This window comes from Dipodomys merriami, unplaced genomic scaffold (assembly GCF_024711535.1).
Source record: "Dipodomys merriami isolate MVZ:Mamm:240054 unplaced genomic scaffold, mDipMer1.0.p SCAF_43, whole genome shotgun sequence".
In the NCBI taxonomy this organism is placed as follows: Eukaryota; Metazoa; Chordata; class Mammalia; order Rodentia; family Heteromyidae; genus Dipodomys; species Dipodomys merriami.
The window spans coordinates 1746790-1767855 of NW_027205937.1; positions in this window are offsets into that span (position 1 = coordinate 1746790).

Consider the following 21066-nt stretch of genomic DNA (forward strand, 5'->3'; position numbering starts at 1 on the left):
ACCCTACTCCTAACCCTAACCCTAACCCTCAACCAAACCCTACCCTCACCCTCACCGTCAGGCTAACCCTCACCCTAAAACTAACCCTAACCCACAACCTACCCCGAAGCTGAAACCCAACCCTCACCCCCATCTGAACGCTCACCCTCACCCTAACCCACAGCCTCACACTAAACATCACCCTAAACCTAACCCTCACTCTAAACCTAACCCTAACTGAAACACTAACCATAACTCAAACCCTTACCTAACCGAAAACCTCACCCTCACCCTCACACTAACCCTAACCTTCACCCTCACCATAGCCCTCACCCTAAACCTAAACCTAAACATAACCCTAACCCTAACCCTCACACTCACCCTAACCCTAACCGTAACCCTCAACCTAAACCTCACCCTCACCCTAACCCTAATCGTAACCCTAACCCTCACCCTAACCCTCCACCTGACCCTAACCCTAACGCTAACCCTAACCCTCACCCTCACCCTAACCCTATCCCTAACCCTCACCCTCACCCTCTTCCCCACCCTCATCCTATTACTTACCCTAACCGTAACACTAACCCTACACCTTACCTTCACCGTAACCCTAACCCTAAACCCAACCTTAACCGTCAACGTCACCTTCACCCTCACCCTCACCCTAACCCTCACCGTCACCCTAAACATCACCCTAACCCTAACCCTCAACCTAACCCTAACCCTTACACTAACCCTAACCCTAAACCTAACCCTCAACCTAACCCTAACCCTAACCCTAACCCTCATCCTAACCCTAATGCTAACACTAACACTGACCCTCAACCTAAACCTCACCCTAACCCGTATCCTCACACTAAACCTAACCCTAACCCTCACCCTCACCCTCACCTAACCGTAACCCTAAACTTAACCCTCACTCTAACCTTAACACTTACTCTCACATTAACCCTAACTCTCACACTAACCCTCACCCTAACCCTTATCCTCACACTAACCCGAAGCCTAACCCTCAACCTCACCCTCACCCTAACCCTAAACTGAAACCTATCCCTCACCCTAACCCTAACCCTTATACTAACCTTAACCCTAACCCTCACAATAACCCTCACGCTAAACCTAAACCTAACCATAACCCTGATATTCATCCTCACTCTCACCCTAACCCTAACCCTTAACCATACCCTCACCCTAATCCTTACTCTCACCCTAACCCTAACCCTAACAAAAACTGTACCCCTAACCCTAACCCTCAGCCTCACCGTAACCCTAACCCTGACCTCAAGATTCACTGTCATCCTGACCCTCACCCTCACCCTCACCCTAACCCTCACAATCACCCTAAGCATCACACTAAACCTAACCCTCAACCTAAACCTAACACTTACACTAACCCTAACCCTAAACCTAACCCTCACCCTAACCCTCACCCTTTCTCTAACCCTAACCCTCACCCTAAACCTAACCCTAACCCTAACCCTCACCCTCAACCTCACCCTAACCCTAGACCTAATACTAACCATAACCCTCACCCTAACCCTAAATATTACCCTAAACCTAAACCTAACCCTCACCGTCAACCTAACCCTCACCATAAACCTAACCCTAAACCACACCCTAACCCTCATCCTCACCCTCACCCGAACCGTCACGCTCACCCTAAACCTCAGCCTCACCCTAAACATCACCCTAACCGTAACCCTAAAACTGAGCTAACCCTCAACCTAATCCTCACCCTAACCCTAAACCTTATCCTTACCTAACTGAAAACACCACCATCACACTCACACTCACCCTAACCCACACCCTCACCGTACCCCTCAACCTAAACCTAAAGCTCACCTTAAACCTCACCCTCACCCTAAACCTAACCCTAACTCTCACCCTCATCCTAACCCTAATTCTAAACGTAACCCTCACTTTAAATCTCACCCCAACCCTAAAGCTAACACTAACCCTCACCCTCACACTAACCCTCAACCTAACACTTACCCTCAACCTGACCCTAACCCTAACCCTAACACTCACACTAACCCTAACCTTCACACTAAACCTAACCCTACCTCTCACCCTAACCCTCACCCTCACCCTAACCCTAACCCTAACCCTTGCCCAAACTCTAACCCTAAGCCTCACCCTAACCCTCACCCTCACACTAACCCTCACATTCAACCTAATCCTCACCCTAACATTAAACATAATTTTTCCCTAACCGAAACCCTCACCTTCACCCTCATTCTCACCCCAACCCTCACACTCACCCTAGCCCTCAACTTAACCCCAACCCTAACCCTAACCCTAATCTTCACCCTCACCCTCACCATCACCCTCAGCCTAACTGTAACCCTAAACTTAGTCCTAAACCTTACCCTCAACCTCACCCTAACCCTATCCCAAACCCTTACCCGAACCTTCACCCTCACCCTCACCATCACCCTCAGCCTTACCATAAACCTAACCCAAATCGTAACAATTAACCTCACCCTCACTCTCACACTCACCCTAAATCTCACCCTCACCATAGCCCTCACCCTGAACCTAAACCTCACCCTAACCCTAACCCTAAACCTCACTCTTACCCTAACCCTAAAAATAACCCTAACCCTAACCCTAATTCTAAATCTAACCCTCATCCTAACCCTAACCCTATACCTAAAACTCACCCAAACCCTAATCCTATCCCTAACCCTCACCCTCACTGTCACCGTCACCCTAACCCTGACCCACAACCTCACCCTCACCCTAACCCTCACACTAACCATGCCCTCACCCTAACCTTAACCCTAACCCTCACGCTCACCCTCACACTCAGCCTAACACTTAACCAAACCCTAATCCTAACCCTAACCCTCACACTCACCTTAACCCTAATCCTAACAATAACACTCACGATCACCCACAACCTGACCCTCACCCGAACCCGAACCCTCAAACTCACCCTCACCCTAACCCTCACCGTCAGCCTAAAGTTCACCCTAAACCTAACCCTCACGCTAACCCTAAACCTAACCCTAACACTCACCCTCACCATAAACCTAACCCTGAACCTAACTCTAAATCTAACCCTAAACCTAAACCTCACTCTAACCCTAATACTAACCCTCACCCTAACCCTAACTCTTACCCTAACCCTAACCCGCACCCTTACCCTAACTCTATCCCTCACCCTAAACCTAACGCTTACCCTAACCCTAAACCTAAGCCTTACCCTCACCCTAACCCTAACCCTAACACTAACCCTCAAACTCACCCTCACCCTAAACTTAACCCTAACTCTCACACTCACCCTAACCCTAATCCTAACCCTAACCCACACCCTCACTGTCACCCTCACCCTCAACCTCACACTCAGGCTAATCCTTAACCAAACCCTAATCTTAAACCTAACCCTCACACTTACCCTAACAATAACCCTCACCATCACCCTCACCCTCACTCTCACCCTCAACCTCAGCCTCAACCTCACACTCACCCTAACACTCACCGTCACCCTAAATTTCAACCTAACCCTAACCCTCAACCTAACCCTAAACTCTACCCTAACCATAACCCTCACCCTAAACCTCACCCTAAGCCAAACCCTACCCCTAACCCTAACCCTCATCCTAAACCTAACCCTAACCCTCACCATAACCCTAACCCTCAACCTCACCCTCACCCTAACACTCAGCCTAACTCTAACCCTAACCCTAATCTTAAACCTAACCCTCAACCCCTCCCTCACCCTAATCCTAACCATAACCCTAATGCTAACCCTCAACCTCACACACAACTTAACCCTAACCCTAACCTTATCAATAACTGTTACCCTAACCTTAAACCTAATCCTAACCCTAACCCTCACAATAATCCTAAACCTAACCCTAACCCTAAACCTTATCCTCACACTAACCCTAAACCTAACACTAACTCTGACCCTTACACTAAACCTAACCCTCACCCTAACACTAACTCACACCAATCCTGACCTTAACCCTAACCCTAATCCTAACCCTCACCCTAATGCTAACCTTTACACTAACACTCACCCTCACCGGAATGCTCACCCTCACCCGAAACCTCACCCTAAACATCACCTTAACACTAAACCTCACCCTAACCCTAACCCTAACCCTCACCCTAACCCTAACCCTCAACCTAATGCTCACTGTCAACACAAACCTCACCGTAACGCAAACACTAACACTTACCTACAGGAAACCCTCACCCTCAACATCACACTCACCCTAAACCTCAACCTTACCCTAGTCCTCACCCTATACTTAACTCTCACCCTAACCCTAACACTAACACTCAACTTCACCCTCACCCTAAACCTAACCCTAAACCTAATCCTCACTATAACCCTCACCCTAACCCTAACCCTAACCCTCACCCTAACCCAAAGCCTAAACCTAACCCACACCCTATCCTTCACCTTAACCCTAACCTCACCCTCACTCTAAACGTCACCCTAACCCTCACTCTAACTCTAAAACTAAAGCTCACGCTAACCCTCACCCTCATCCTCACCCTCACCCTAACCCTCACCCTAACCCTAAACCTAACGCTAACATTAACCCTAAAACTCACCCTAACAATCACCCTAACCCTAACCCTCAAACTCACCCTAAACCTCAACCTAACCCTTGTGATCACCCTAAACCTAAGCCTCGCCCTACCCCTAACCCTCATCCTAACCTAACCCTAACTCTAACCCTTAACCTAACCCTGACCCTTACCCTAACCCTCAGACTGACGCTCACCCTCAACCTCAGCCTAATCCTAACCCTAACACTCACCGTCAGCCTCACCAAAACTCTAACCCTAAGCCTAAACCTAACCTTAACCCTCCTGCTCACCCTATCGCTAAACCTAACCCTTACCCTAATCCTCTCCCTAACCCTATCGCTAACGCTAAACCTCACACTCACCCTAAACCTCACTATAACTCTAAAGCTCACTATAACCCTAACCCTAACACTAACACTAATACTCACCCTAACCCTAAACCTCAATCACACCCTAACAATCAACCTCAACCACTCCCTCACCCTAATGCTCACATTCACTCTAACCCTAATCCTAACACTAAACCTACACTTAACCCTCAACCTCACCCTCACCCTAACCCTAACCCTAACCCTAACACTCAACCTCAACCTAAATATCACCCTAACCGTTACCCTCACATTAACCCTAACCATAACACTAACCCTAACCTTAACCCTTACCCTATCCCTAACGGTAACCCTAAATCTCACCCTCACCCTAATCCTCATCCTCACACTAACCCTAACACTCACCGAAAACCTTACCCTAACCCTAAACCTAACCCTAAACCTCACTCTATCCCTAACCCTCAACCTCACCCTCACCCTAACCCTAACCCTAACCCTAACCCTAATCCTCACCCTACCCTAACCCTAATCCTAACCCTCAACCTCACCTTCACCCTCACCCTCATCCTAACCCTCACCCTCAAACTCACCTTCACCCAAACCCTCAAACGAACCCTAACCCTCACCCTAACCCTAACCCTAACTCCCACCCTCACCCTCACCCTCAGCCTAACCCTAAACATAACCCTAATCCTAACCCTAACCCTCACCCACACCCTAAACATAACCCTCACCGTCACCCTGAACGTCACCCTCACCCTAACCCTCATCCTCAACTTCATAATCACCCCTCACCCTAACATTCACCCTCACCCTAAACATCACCCTAACCCTAAACCTCACCCTCAACCTAACGTTAAGCATAACCCTAACCCTAACCCTCACCCTAATCATTATCGTCAAACTAACCCTTACTCTAAATCTAACACTAACCCTCACACTATCCATAACCCTCACCCTAACCCTAACCTTAAACCTAACACTCAACCTCACCCTCACCCTAACCCTAACCCTAGAACCTAACCCTCACCCTCACCCAAAATATCACCCTAACCCTAAACCTCACCTCACCCTAACCCTAACACTAACCATAACCCGAACCTTCATAGTAACCCTCAGCCTAAGCCTAACGCCATCCCAAACCCTCACCCTCACCGTAACACTCATCCTCACACTAACCCTAACCCTATACTTAACCCTAACCCTCACACTAAACTAACCCTCAACCTAACACTAACCATACACCCCACCCTAAACCTCACACTAACCCTAAACCTAACGCTAACCCTCACCCTAATCCTAACCCTAACCCTATCACTCACCATCAACCTAAACCTCACGGTCACCCTAAACCTAACCTTAAATCTAACCCTCACCCACACTCTACCCCTCACTCTAACCCTAACCCTTAACCTCACCCTCACCCTCAACCTAACCCTACACTCAACCCTCACCCTCACCCTAACCCTTACCATTACCCTAACCCTAAACCTACCCCTCACCCTCACCCTAACCCTAACCCTAACCCCAAACCTAATCCAAACCCTAACCCTCACCCTCACGGTCACCCTCAAACTCACCTTCACCCTAACCCTCAAACTAACCCTAACACTCACCCTAACCCTAAACCTAACTGTCACCCTCACCCTCAACTTCAGCCTAACCCTAAACCTAACCCTAATCCTAACCCTAACCCTCACATTCACCCTAAACCTAACCCTCACCGTCACCCTCACCCTCACCATCACCCTCAACCTCACACTCACTCTAACACTCACCCTAACCCTAAACTTAATCCTAACCCTAACCTTCACCCTAACCCTAACCCTCACACTAACCCTCACATTCAACCTAATCCTCACCCTTACAATAACCCTAACTCTTACCTGACCAAAATCCTCACCTTCACCCTCATTCTTAACCTATCCGCACACTCACCCTGGACCTCACCTTAACACTTACATTAACCCTAACCCTAAACTTCAACCTCACCCTCACCGTCACGCTCAGCCTAACCCTAACCTAACCCTAATCCTAAACCTAACACTCAACCTCACCCTCACCGTCACCCTCAGCCTTACCATAACCCTCACCCAAATCGTAACCCTTACGCTCACCCTCACCCTCATACTCACCCTAAACCTCAACCTCACCCTAAACCTAAACCTCACATTAACCCTAACCCTAAACCTCACTCTTACCCTAAGCCTAAACCTAACCCTAACCCTAACAATAACCCTAACCCTATCCCTCATCCTAACCCTAACCCTCACCCTAATCGTAACCCTAAACCTAAAACTCACCCTAACCCTAATCCTAACCCTAAACCTCAGCCTCACTGTAACCATCACCTTAACCCTGACCCTCAACCTCACCCACACCCTAAACCTCCCACTAACCCTAGCCCTCAACTTCACCCTCATACTCAGCCTAACATTTAACCAAAACCTAATCCTAAACCTAACTTTCACTCTCACCCTAATCTTAACCCTAACAATAACCCTCACCCTAAACCTAACCCTCAATCTCACCCTCACCGTAACCTTCAACCTAACCCTAAACCTAACCCTCACCCTAACCATCACCCTAAACCTAAAAACAACCCTCATCCTAACCTTAACCCTAAACCTAACCCTCATTCTAACCCTAACCCTAACCCACACCCTAACCCTAAACCTCACCTTCACCCTCACTGTCAGCCTCATCCTAACCCTAAACCTGACCCTAACCCTAAACCTAACCCTCACCCCCTCACTCACACTAACACTAATCATAACCCTAATGTTAACCCTCACCCTCACTCTCAACCTAACCCTCACCATCACCCTAACAATAACGGTAACCCTAACCCTAAACCTAATCATAACGCTAACCCTCACACTAACCCTAAACATAACCCTATAACTCACCCTAACCCTAAACCTAACCCTAACCCTCACCCTAACACTAACCCTCACTCTAACCCTACCCCTAACGCTCACCGTAAACATAAACCTCACCCTAACCCTCACCTTAAACCTAAAGCTAACCCGAACCCTCACCCTCAACCTAACACTAACCCTAACCCTTATCCTCACACTAACCCTAAACCTAACCCTAACCCTAACTCTCACACTAACCATAACCCTCACCCTAACCCTAACCCTCATCCTAACCTAACCCTAACTCTAACCCTAAACCTAACCCTCTCCCTTACCCTAACCATCACACTGATGCTCACTCTCACCCTCAGCCTAATCCTAACCCTTCTCCTAATCCTAACCCTAACACTCACCTTCAGCCTCACCAAAATTCTAACACTAACCCTAATCCTAAACTTAACCCTCACCCTATCCCTAAACCTAACCCTTACCCTAATCCTCTCCTTAACACTATTGCTAACCCTAAACCTCACCCTCACCCTAAACCTCACTCTAACTCTAAAGCTCACTATAACCCTAACCCTAACCCTAAGACTAATACTCACCCTAACCCTAAACTTCAACCACACCCCAACACTCAACCTCACCCTCACCCTCACCCTAACCTAATCCTAACCCTCACCCTCACCGTAAATATCACCCTAAACCTAACCCTCACCCTAACCCTAACCCTAACACTAACCCTAACTGTAACCCTCAACCTAACAACCAACGCTAACCCTAACTCTCACCCTCACCCTAATCCTCATCCTCACAATAACCCTAACCCTAACCCTAACCCTAACCCTCACCCTAAACCTTAACCTAACCCTAAACCTAACCCTAACCTTCACACTAACCCTAACCATCACACTAACCCTCACATTCAACCTAATCCTCACCCGAACAATAACCCTAACTCTTACCTAATCAAAACCCTCACCTTCACCCTCATTCTCACCCTAACCCACTCATTCATCCTGGAACTCACCTTAACCCTAACCCTAAACCTAACCCTAACCTTCACCCTCACCCTCACCGTCACGGTCAGCCTAACCCTAACACTAACCCTAATCCTAAACCTAACCCTCAACCTCACCCTCACCCTAACACTAACCCTAACCGTAACCTTCACCCTCACCCTCACCATCACCCTCAGCCTTACCATAACCTTCACCCAAATCATAACACTTACCTTCACCCTCAAACCCACAATAAACCAAACCCTAACCATAGCCTTCACCCTAAACCTAAACCTCACATTAATCCTAACCCTAAACCTCACTCTTACCCTAACCCTAAATCTAACCCTAATCCTAATCCTAACCCTAACCCTCACCCTAACCCTAACCCTAAACCTAAAACTCACCCTAACACTAATCCTAACCCTAAACCTCACACTCAATGTAACCGTTATCCTAACACTGACCCTCAACCTCACCCTCACCCTAATCCTCACACTAACACTAGCGCTCACCTTAAACCTAACGCTAACACTCAACCTCACCCTCATACTCAGCCTAACACTTAACCAAACCCTAATCCTAACCCTAACATTCACACTCACCCTAACCCTAAACCTAACAATAACCCTCACAATCACCCTCACCATCACCCTCATCCTAACCCTCACACTCAACCTCACACTCACCCAAACCCTCACCGTCAACCTAAACTTCACCCTAACCCTAACGTTCACCCTAACCCTAAACCTAAACCTAACCCTAACCCTCACCCTAACCCTCACCCTAACCCTCACCCTAAACCTATGAATAACCCTCATCCTAAACCTAACCCTCAACCTAACCCTAATTCTAACCCTAACCCTAACCCACACCCTAACACTAACCCTCACCCTCACCCTCAGCCTCAGCCTAACCCTAAACCTAACCCTAAGCCTAAACCTAACACTCACCCCCTCACTCACACTAACACTAATCAAAATCCTAATTTAACCCTCACCCTCAACTTAACCCTTACCCTCACCCTAATAATAACGATAACTTAACCCTAAACCGAATCATAACGCTAACCCTGGCTCTAACACTAAACCTAACACTATAACTCACCCTAACCCTAAACCTAACCCTAATACTCACCCTAACACTAACCCTCACCCGAACCCTACCCCTAACCCTCACCCTAAACATAACCCTCACCCTAACCCTCACCCTAACCCTAAAGCTAACCCTAACCCTCACCCTCAACCTAACGCTAACGCTAAACCTTATCCTCAAACTAACCCTAAACCGAAACTTAACCCTAACCCTAACACTTACACTACCCCTCACCCTAATATTAACCCTACCCCTCACACTAACCCTGACCCTAGCCCTAACCCTTATTCTAACCCTCAGCCTAATCCTAACCCTAACACTAACTCTCACCCTCATCTGAAACCTCACCCGAACCCTCACCCTAAACATCACCCTAACATTAACCCTCACCCTAACCCTAACCCTAACCCTCACCCTAAACCTAACCCTCAACGTAAGCCTCACCCTGAACCCAATCCTCACTGTAACCCAAACCGTAACACTTTCCTACCCGAAATGCTCACCCTCACCCTCACCCTCACCCCAATCCTCACCCTCACCCTAGCCCTCACCCTAAACTTAACCCTCACCCTAACCCTAACAAAAACCCTCACCTTCACCCTCACCCTAAACCTAAACCTAAACCTAATCCTTACATAACTCTCACCCTAAACCTAACCCAAACACTTACCCTATCCTTCACCCTAACCCTCACCCTCACCCTAACCATCACCCTAGCTCTAATCCTCACCCTAAACCTAAACCTCGCCCTGACCCTCACCCTAACCCTAACCCTAAAGCTCACCCTAACCACACCCTCACCCTCAACTTAAACCTCAACCTAGTCCTAACCCTCACCCTAACCCTAAACCTCACTCTAACCCTCACCCTAATCCAAACCCTAACCCTCACCCTCACCCTCATCCAACTCTAACCCTAACTCTAATCCTACTTCTAACCCTCACCCTCACCCTAAATCTAAACCTAACCCTTAACCTAACCCTCACCCTCACCCTCACACTAACCCTAATCCTCACACTATCCCTAAACCTAAGCCTAAACCTCACTCTAACCCTCACCCTCAACCTAACCCTAATGCTAACCCTAACCATCGTCCTCACCCTAACCCTAAACCTAAACCTCACCTTAACCCTCACCCTCACCCTAACCCTAAACCTAGCCCTAAACCTCACATTAACCCTAACACTAACCCTAACCCTCACCCTCACCCTAACCCTTAACCTAACCCTTAGCCTAACCCTAACACTAACCCTAACCCTCACACTATCCCTCACCCTCACACTAACCCTAACCCTAACTTTCACCCTCACCCACACCATCATCCTCAACTTAACCATAACCCTAAGCGAAATCCTAACCATAATCCTCACCCTCACACTCACCCTAAACCTCAACCTCACCATAGTCCTCACCCTAATCCTAAACCTCACCCTAACGCTAACCCTAAACCTCACTCTCACCCTAACCCTAACCCTAACCCTAACAATAACCCTAACCCTAACCCTAATCCTAACCCTAACCCTCACACTAACCCTTACCCTAAAACTAACGCTCATCCTAAACGTATCCCTAACCCTCACAGTCACCCTAAGCCTCACCGTTACCCTAACCCTCAACCTAAACCTCAACCTCACCTACATGTTAGTGCTCAACCTCACTCGAACCCTAACCCTCCCCTAACCCTAACGATAACCCTCAAACTCACCCTAACCCTATTGCTAACCCTAAAAATAATCCTAACCCTAATCTTAATCCTCACCCTAACCCTAAACCTAACCGTAAAACTCACCCTACCACCAATCATAACCCTCAACCTAACACTCACCCTAAACCTAAACCTCAACATAAACCTCACCCTAACCCTAACGCTAACCCTAACCTTCACCCTCAACCTAACCCTCACTCACCCTAACCCTTATCCTCAAACTAACTCTTGCCCTAACCCTAACCCTAACCCTCACACTAACCCCAACCCTCACCCTAACGCAACCCTACCACTCACACTAACCCTCACCCTAAACCTAAACCTAATCCTAATCTTCACCGTAACCCTAACCCTATCCCTAACCCTCACCCTCACATTAATCCTCCCCCTTACCCTAAACATTACCCTAACCCTAACCCTCATCCTAAAACTAACCCTAACCCTCACCCTAACCCTAACCCTCAACCTAATCCTCACCCTCACCCTAATCGTCACCATAACCCTGACCCTAACCCTTACCTAACCAAAAACCTCACCCTCTCCCTCAAACTCACCCTAACCCTCACCCACACCCTAACACTCACCCTCACCCAAACCCTCACCCTCATGCCAACCCTACCCTAAACCTCACACTAACCATATCCCTCACTCTATCCCTAACCCTAACCCTTAACCTAATCCTAACCGTCCACCTAACCCTCACCCTCAACCTAATCCTCTCCCTAACCCTAAACCTAACCCTTAAATAACTGAAGCCCTCACCCTCACTCTCACCCTAACCCTCACCCTAACCGTAACCCTAAACATCAGCCTCACCCTAAACCTCACCCTAACCCTAACGCGAACCCTAAGGCTTACCCTGACCCTAACACTCACTCTAACCCTTATCCTCAAACTAACCCTAACCCTAACCCTAACCCTCACCCTCACACTAACCCTAACCCTCACCCTAACACTAAACCTAACCCTACCCCTCACCCTCACCCTAACCCTAACCCTAACTCTAACCCTAACCCTCACCCTAAACCTATCCCTAAACCTCACAGTCACCCTAACCCTCACCCTAACGCTAACCCTCAACCTAGCCCTCATCCTCACCCACACCCTAATGCTCAACCTCACCCGAACCCTAACCCTCACCCTAAAACTCACCCTAACCCTAAACCTCACCCTAATCCTAACACTCACCAAAACCCTAACACTAACACTCACCCAACCCTAAATCTCACACTAACCCTCAAGCTCAACCTAATCCTCAACCTAACAATAACCCTAACCCTTTCCTAACCGAAACACTCACCCTCACCCTCACCCTAAGTTTCACCCTCATGCTAGCCTTCACCCTATCCCTAACTCTAAACCACACGCTTCCCTTCCCCTCCCCCTCATCCTAACCCTAACACTAACCCTAATCCTAAACCTAACCCTCACCCCCACACTCACCCTAACCCTAAACCTAACACTAACAGTCACCCTAAACCTAAACCTCACCCTAATCCTAATGCTGAACCTCACCCTCACCCTAAACCTATCGAGAAACCTAACAATAATCCTAACACTAACCCTAACCCTAATCCTAACCCTAACATTCACCCTAACCCTAAACCTAACCCTAAATCTCACCCTAACACAAATCCTAACACAAATCCTCACCCTAACCATAACACTCACCCTAACCCTAAAACTCACCCTAACCCTCATCCTAACCCTAACGCTAACCCTAACCCTCACCCTCAACCTAACCCTCACCCTAACCCTTATCCTCACATTATCTCTAACCCTAAACCTAACCCTAACCCTCACCCTAACCCAAAACCTACCCCTCACACTAACCCTAACCCTAATCCTAACCTTCACCGCAACCCTAACACTAACCCTTACCCTCACCCTCACACAAACCATCACCCTCACCCTAACTCTCCCCCTCACCCTAAACATCACCATCACCCTAACCCTCACCCTAAACCTAACCCTAACCCTCACCCTAACCCTAAACCTCAAACTAACACACACCCTCACCCTAATCCTCACCATAACCCTAACCTTAACCCTTACCTTACCTAAACCCTTAACGTGACCCTCACCCTCACAATCACGCTCACCCTCTCCCTATCCCTCACCCTAACCTTAACCCTAACCCTAACACGCACCCTCAACCTCACCCTAAACCTAACTCTAAACCTAACCCTCACCCTACATTAAACCTCACTGTAACCATTACCTTCAACATAACTCTAAAACTAACCCTAAACCTCACAATAACCCTAACCCTAACCCTCACCCTAACGCTCACCGTAACCCCAACCCTCACCCTAAACCTAACCCTCACCTTAATCTTAACCCTCACCCTAACCCTAACCATCACCCACACCCTAAACCTCACCCTCACCTGAACCCTCACCTTCACGCTAACCCTACCCTAAACCTCATCCTAACCCTAACCCTCACCCTAAAACTAACTCTAAACCTAACTCTCATACTAACCCTAACCCTCACCTTATCCCTCACCCTAAACCTCACCCTAACCCTAACACTGACCCTAAACCTCAATCTCAACCTAACCCTCACCCTAAACTTTATCCTCACACTAACCCTAACCCTAACCCTCACATTAACCCTAACCCTAACCCCAAACATTACCCTACCCCTCATCCAACCCCTCACCCCATCCCTAAACCTAACCCTCAACCTAACACTAACCCTCACCATCACGCTAACCCTCACCCTAACCCTAACCTTCACCTACACCCTAACCCTCACACTTGTCATTACCCTAACACTCACCCTCACCCTAAACATCAGCCTAAGCCTAACCTTCACCCTAACCCTAACCCTAATCCTCACCCTAACCCTAACCCTCACCTTAAAACTCACCCTCAACCTAATCCTCACCTTAACCCTAACACTAAGCCTTTCCTAACCAAAACCCTCACCCTCACCCTAACCATCACACTAACTGTCACCCTCACCCTAGCCCTCACCCTAAAACTAAACCTAACCCTCACCCTCACCCCCACCCTCAGCCTAACCCTAATCCTAACCCTAACCTCAACCTCACCCTCAACCTCATCCTCACTCTAACCCTAACCCTAACCTTAACCCTAATGATAAAACTAGCCCTCACCCTTACACTAACCAAATCCCAAGCCTAACCCTAACCATAACCCCAACCCTACCCTAACACTCACCCTCACCCTAACCCTCATCCTCACACTAGCCCTCACTCTAACCCTAAACCTCACCCTAACCATAACCCTAACCCTAACCCTCTCCTTCACCCTAAAACTCACCGTTACATTAAACCTCGCCCTAAACCTCACCCTCACCCTAACACTCAACCTAACCCTTACGCTCACACGAACCCTAACCCTAACCCTCAGCCTAAACCTCATATTAAACCTAACTCTAACCCTAACCTTCACCTTACCCTTAACCTTAACACTAAACCAAACCCTCACCCTAACCCTAACCCTCACCCTCACGCTCAACCTCACCCTCAGCCTAACCCTAACACTAACCCTAATACAAACCCTAACCCTCACCCTCACCATCACCCTAACTCTAAACCTAACCCTAAACAAAACGCTCACCCTAACCCTAAACCTATCCCTAACCCTCACCTTTACCCTAACCCTAATCCTAATCCTAACCCTCACACTCCCCCTAACCCTTACCCTCACCCTAACCCTAACCCTAACCCTCAGCCTAACACTCATCCTAACCCTAACCCTAATCCTAACCAAAACCCTCACCCTCACCCTAAAACTAACCCTAAACCTAACATTCACCGTCACCGTCACCGTCACCTAAGCACCCACCCTCAACCTCACCCTCACCCTTACACTCACCCTCACCCTATGCAGTACTCTCACACGAACCCTCACCCTAACCATAACCATAACCCTCATCCTAACCCTCACCCTCACTCTAACCCTCATCCTTACCCTAAACATAACACCCTCACCCTCACACTAACCACCACCCTAACCTTTAACCTCACACTAATCCTCTAACACTAACCATAACCCTCACACTAACCCTACCTTCACCCTAACTCTCACCTTACCCCTCCCCTAACCCTCAGCTTAAACCTAACCCTAACCTTGAACCTCACACTCAACCTAACCCTAACCCTCACCATCACTCTAACCCTAACCATCACCCTGAACCTATCCCTAACCCTCACCCTCACCCTAACCCTCACTGTCACCCTAAACCTCACCCTAACCCTAACACTAACCCACAAACTAACAGTCACCCTCACTAGAACCCTCAATCTCACCACAAACCTCAGCCTTATCCTAAACTTCACTCTAAAACTAACCCTCACTCTAACCCTAACCCTAACCCTCATCCTAAACCTAACCCTTAACCTAAACCTCACCCTCACTCTAATCTTCACCCTAACCTTAACCATAACCCTAACCTAACTTAAACCCTCACCCTCACCCTCACTCTCAACCTAACTCTCACCCTAACCTTAACCCTAAACCTCACCCTAACCCTCACCCTCACAGTAAACCTAAACCTAACCCTAAACCTCACCTTCAACCTCACCCTCACACTAACTCTCACCCTAACCCTTACCCTCAACCTAACCCTAACCCTAACTCTTACAATCACCCTAACCCTCACCGTCACCCTAACCCTCACCTTTACCCACACCCGATCGCTCAACATCACCCGAACCCTAACATTCACCCTAACCCTTACCCATACTCTAAACCTCACTCTAACCCTAACCCTCACCAAAACCATAATGCTAACCCTTACCCTTACACTAACCCACACACAAACCATCCCCTTCAACCTAATCCTCACCCTAACAATAACCCTAACCCTTACCTAACCGAAACCCTTACCCTCAACCTCACCCTCACCCTCAACCTCACCCTCACCCTAGCCCTCACCCTAACAATTACCCTCAACCTAACCCTAAAACTCACCTACACTCTCCTCTTCCCCCTCAGCCTAACAGTAACCCTGACCCTAACCCTAATGCTAACCGTCAACCTCACCCCAAACCTAAGGCTAAACCTAACCCTAACCCAAAACCTAATCCTATCCATAACCCTCACTCTAACCCTAAATGTAACGCTAAAACTCACCCTAACACCAATCCTAACCCTAACCCTCACCCTAAACCTAACCCTCACCCTAATCCTAACCCTAACACTCACCCTAACCCTAAACCTCACCCTAACCCTCACCTTAACCTTAACCCTCACCCTCACCCTAATCCTCATCATAATGCTAACCCTAACTCTTACCTAACCGAAACCCTCACCTTCACCCTCACCCTCACCCTAAACCTCACTCTCACCCTAGCCCTCACCCTAAACTTAGCCCTCACCCTAACCCAAACACTAACTCTCACCCTCATCCTAAACCTAAGCTTAACCCTAAACCTCATCCTATCCCTCAACCTATATCTAACCCTAACCTTAACGCCCACCCTAACCCTCAACCTAAACTTAATCCTCAACGACACCCTAACCCTCACCCTCAACCTCACCCTCACCCTAACCCTCACTCTAACCCTTATCCTCACACGAATTGTAACCCTTATCTTGACCTTAACCCTAACATTCACCGTCACTCTCACCCTACCACTAATCTTAACCCTAATCCTAACACTAAACCCCACCTGCACCATCACCGTAACTCTAACCCTAACCCTAACCCTCACTCTCATCCTCACCCTAACCCTAATCCTAACCCTAACCCTAACGATCACACTAACCCTAATCCTCACCCTAACCCTAAATCTAACCCTAACCCTCAGCCTAACCCTTACCCTCACCCTAACCACCACCCAAACCCTTACCCTAAACCTAACCCTAACCCTCACCCTAACCCTCACCCTAACCCTAAACCTCAACCTAACCCCAAACCTCACCCTATCCCTAACCCTCAAACTCTCCTTCACCCTCACCCTAACCCTTACCCTCACCCTAACCCTAAACCTAAAACTAAGCTTAACCCTCACATTAACCCTAAACCTAACCCTCAGCCTATCCCTCATCCTAACCCTAAACATAACCCTAAACCTAAACCGCCCCCTAACCCTAACCTTCACCCTCACCCTCAGCCTCAGGCTAACCCTATCCCTAACCCTAATCCTTACCCTAACCCACACACTCAGCCACACCCTAACTCTAACCATAACCCTAATCCTAAGCCTCACCCTCACGCTTACCCTAACCCTAACCCAAACCCTCACCTTAACCCTCACCCTAACCTTAACCCTAACTCTAACACCCACCCTCACCCTAAACCTCACCCTAACCCTTAAACTCACCAAAACCCTGACCCTAACCCTAACCCTAATATGAACCCTAACGCTAACACTCACCCAAACCCTAACACTCAAGGTCAAACGAATCCTCAACCGAACCCTTACACTACCCTAACCCTAACCCTAACCCTACACCTATATCTATCCCTCACCCTAAACTTAACCCTTACCCTAACCCTAACCATCACCCTCACCCTAACATTCACCCTCACCCTTAATATCACCCTAAACCTAACCCTCACCCTAACCCTGATCCTAACCCTAACCCTACTCCTCACCCTAACGCTACCCCTAGCCCTAACCCTCTCGCTAACACTAACCATAACCATAACCCTCACACTCACTCTAACACTCATCGTAACCCTAACACACAGCTGAAACCTAACCCTCACACACACCCTAACACTCGCCCTCACTCTCACTCTAAACATCAACCTAACCCTAACCCTCACCCTAACCGCTTCCCTAACTATCACCCTAAACCTAACCCTCAACCTAATCTTCACCCTAAACCTAATCCTCACCCTAACCCTAACCCTAACCCTTACCTAACCGAAACCCTCACCCTCACCCTAAATCTCACCCTCACACTAGCCCTCAACCTAACATTAACCCTCACCCTAACCCTAACTCTAACCCTCAACCTAATCCTCACCCTAACCCTAACCCTAACCCTTACCTAACCGAAACCCTCACCCTCACCCTAAATCTCACCCTCACACTAGCCCTCAACCTAACATTAACCCTCACCCTAACCCTAACTCTAACCCTCAACCTCATCCTCACCGTCACCCTCACACTAACCCTCACCCTCAAACTCACCTTCACCCTAACCCTCAAAGTAACCCTTACCCTGACCTTAACACCAAGCCTCACCATCACTCTCACCCTTAACTTCAGCTTAACCCTAAACCAAACCCTAATCCTTATCTTAACCCTCACATTCACCCTAAACCTAACAGTCACCCTCACTCCCACCCTCAACCTCACGACACCCTAACCCTCACCGTAACCCTAACCTTAACTGTAACCCTAACCCTCTAAACCCTAACCCTAACTCTAAAACTTACCCTAATCCTAACGCTAACCCTAACCTCATCCTCAACCTATCCCTCACCCTAACCCTTATCCTCACACTAACCCTAACCCTAACCCTAACCCTAACCCTCACACTAACCCTAACCCTCACCCTAACCCGAACCATACCCCTCACACTAACCCTCACCCATACGCTAACCCTAATTCTAACTTTCACCCTAACGCTAACCTTAACCCTAACTCTCACCCTTACCCAAAACCTCATCAGCACCTTAACCTTCTCCCTCACTCTAAACATCACCCTAAACCTAACCCTCACCCTAAACCTAACTGTAACCCTCACCCTAACCCTAACCCTCAACCTAAATCTCACTCTCAGCATAATCCTCACCATAACCCTAACTCTAACCCTTACCTGAACAAAAGCCTCACCCTCATTCTCACCCTCATGCTCACCCTCACCCGCTCCCTATCCCTCACCCTAACCTTAACCCTCAAGCTAAACTTAACCCTCCTGCTAACGCTCACCCTAATCGTAACACAAACCCTAATCCTAAACCTAATGCTAACCCTAACCTTCACCCTACCCTAAACCTCAACCTAAACCTTACCCTCACTATAACCCTAAACCTAACCCTAATCCTTACACTAACCCGAATCCTAACCCTCACCCTAATGCTGACCGTAACCCTAACCCTCACCCTCTCCTTAATCCTCACCATAACCTTAACCCTAACCCTAACCCTAACCATCACCCACACCCAAAAACTCACACTCACCCAAACACTCACCCTCACGCTAACCCTACCCTAAACCTCACCCTAACCCTAACCCTCACCCTAAAACTAACTCTAACCCTCACCCTCATACTAAACCTAAACCTCACCTTATCCCTCACCCTAAACCTCACACTAACCCTAACGTTAACCCTAACCCTCACTCTCAACCTAAACCTCACCCTAACCCTTATAGTCACAATAACTCTAACCCTAACCCTAACCCTCACATCAATGCTAACCCTCACCCTAACCCTTACTCTACCCCTCACGCAAGCCCTCACCCTATCCCTAGCCCTAACTTTCACCCTACCCCTAACACTAACACTCACCTGGACCCTAACCTTCCCTGTCACCCTAACCCTCACCCTAAACCTAACCCTCACCTACAACCTAACCCTCACACTCGCCCTCTCCTAACTCTCACCCTCAACTTAAACATCACCCTAATCCTAACCTTCACCTGAACCCTAACCCTAATCCTCCCCCTAACCTTAACCCTCACCCTCACCCTAATCCTCAACCTAATTCTAACCCTAAGCCTTTTCTAACTGAAACCTTCACCCCCACCCTAACCGTCAACCTAAGCCTCACCCTCACCCTAGCCCTCACCCTAAAACTAACCTTAACCCTCTCCCTCACCCTCACCGTCACCCCCACCCTCAGCCTTTCCCTAACCCTAACCCTAACCTCAACCTCACCCTCACTCTAACCCTCACCTTCACTTAACCCAAACCGTAATGCTAAAACTAGCCCTCACACTCACACTATCCCTAAACCTCAGCCTAAACCTCAACCTAATACTAACCCTACCCCTAACTCTCACCCAACCCTAACCCTCTCCCTCACACTAGCATTCACCCTAACCCTCACCCTCACCCTCACCCTAATCCTAAACCTCTCCTTCACCCTAACCCTCACCGTCATCCTAAAACTCGCCCTAACCCTTAACCTCACCCAAACCCTCACCCTAAACCTAACCCTAACCCTAACACTAACCCTCACCCTAACCCTCACCCTAACCCTAAGCCTAACCCTAACCCTCAACTTCACCCTAAGACTCATCTTAACCCTTACCCTCACAGGAACCCTAACCCTAACATTCAGCCTAACCCTCATATTAAACGTAAGCCTAACCCTAATCCTCACCTTACTCTTAACCCTAACCTTAAACCTAACCCTCACCCTAACCCTAACCCTCACGCTCACCCTGAACATCACCCTCAGCCTTACCCTAATACTAACCCTAATCCAAACCCTAACCCTCACCCTCACCCTCACCCTAACTCTAAACCTAACCCCAAACAAAACCCTCACCCTAACCCTAAACTTATCCCTAAACCTCACCCTAACCCTAAACCTAATACTAATCCTAAACCTCACCCTCACCCTAACCCTTACCCTAACCCTAACCCTCAGCCCAACCCTAATTC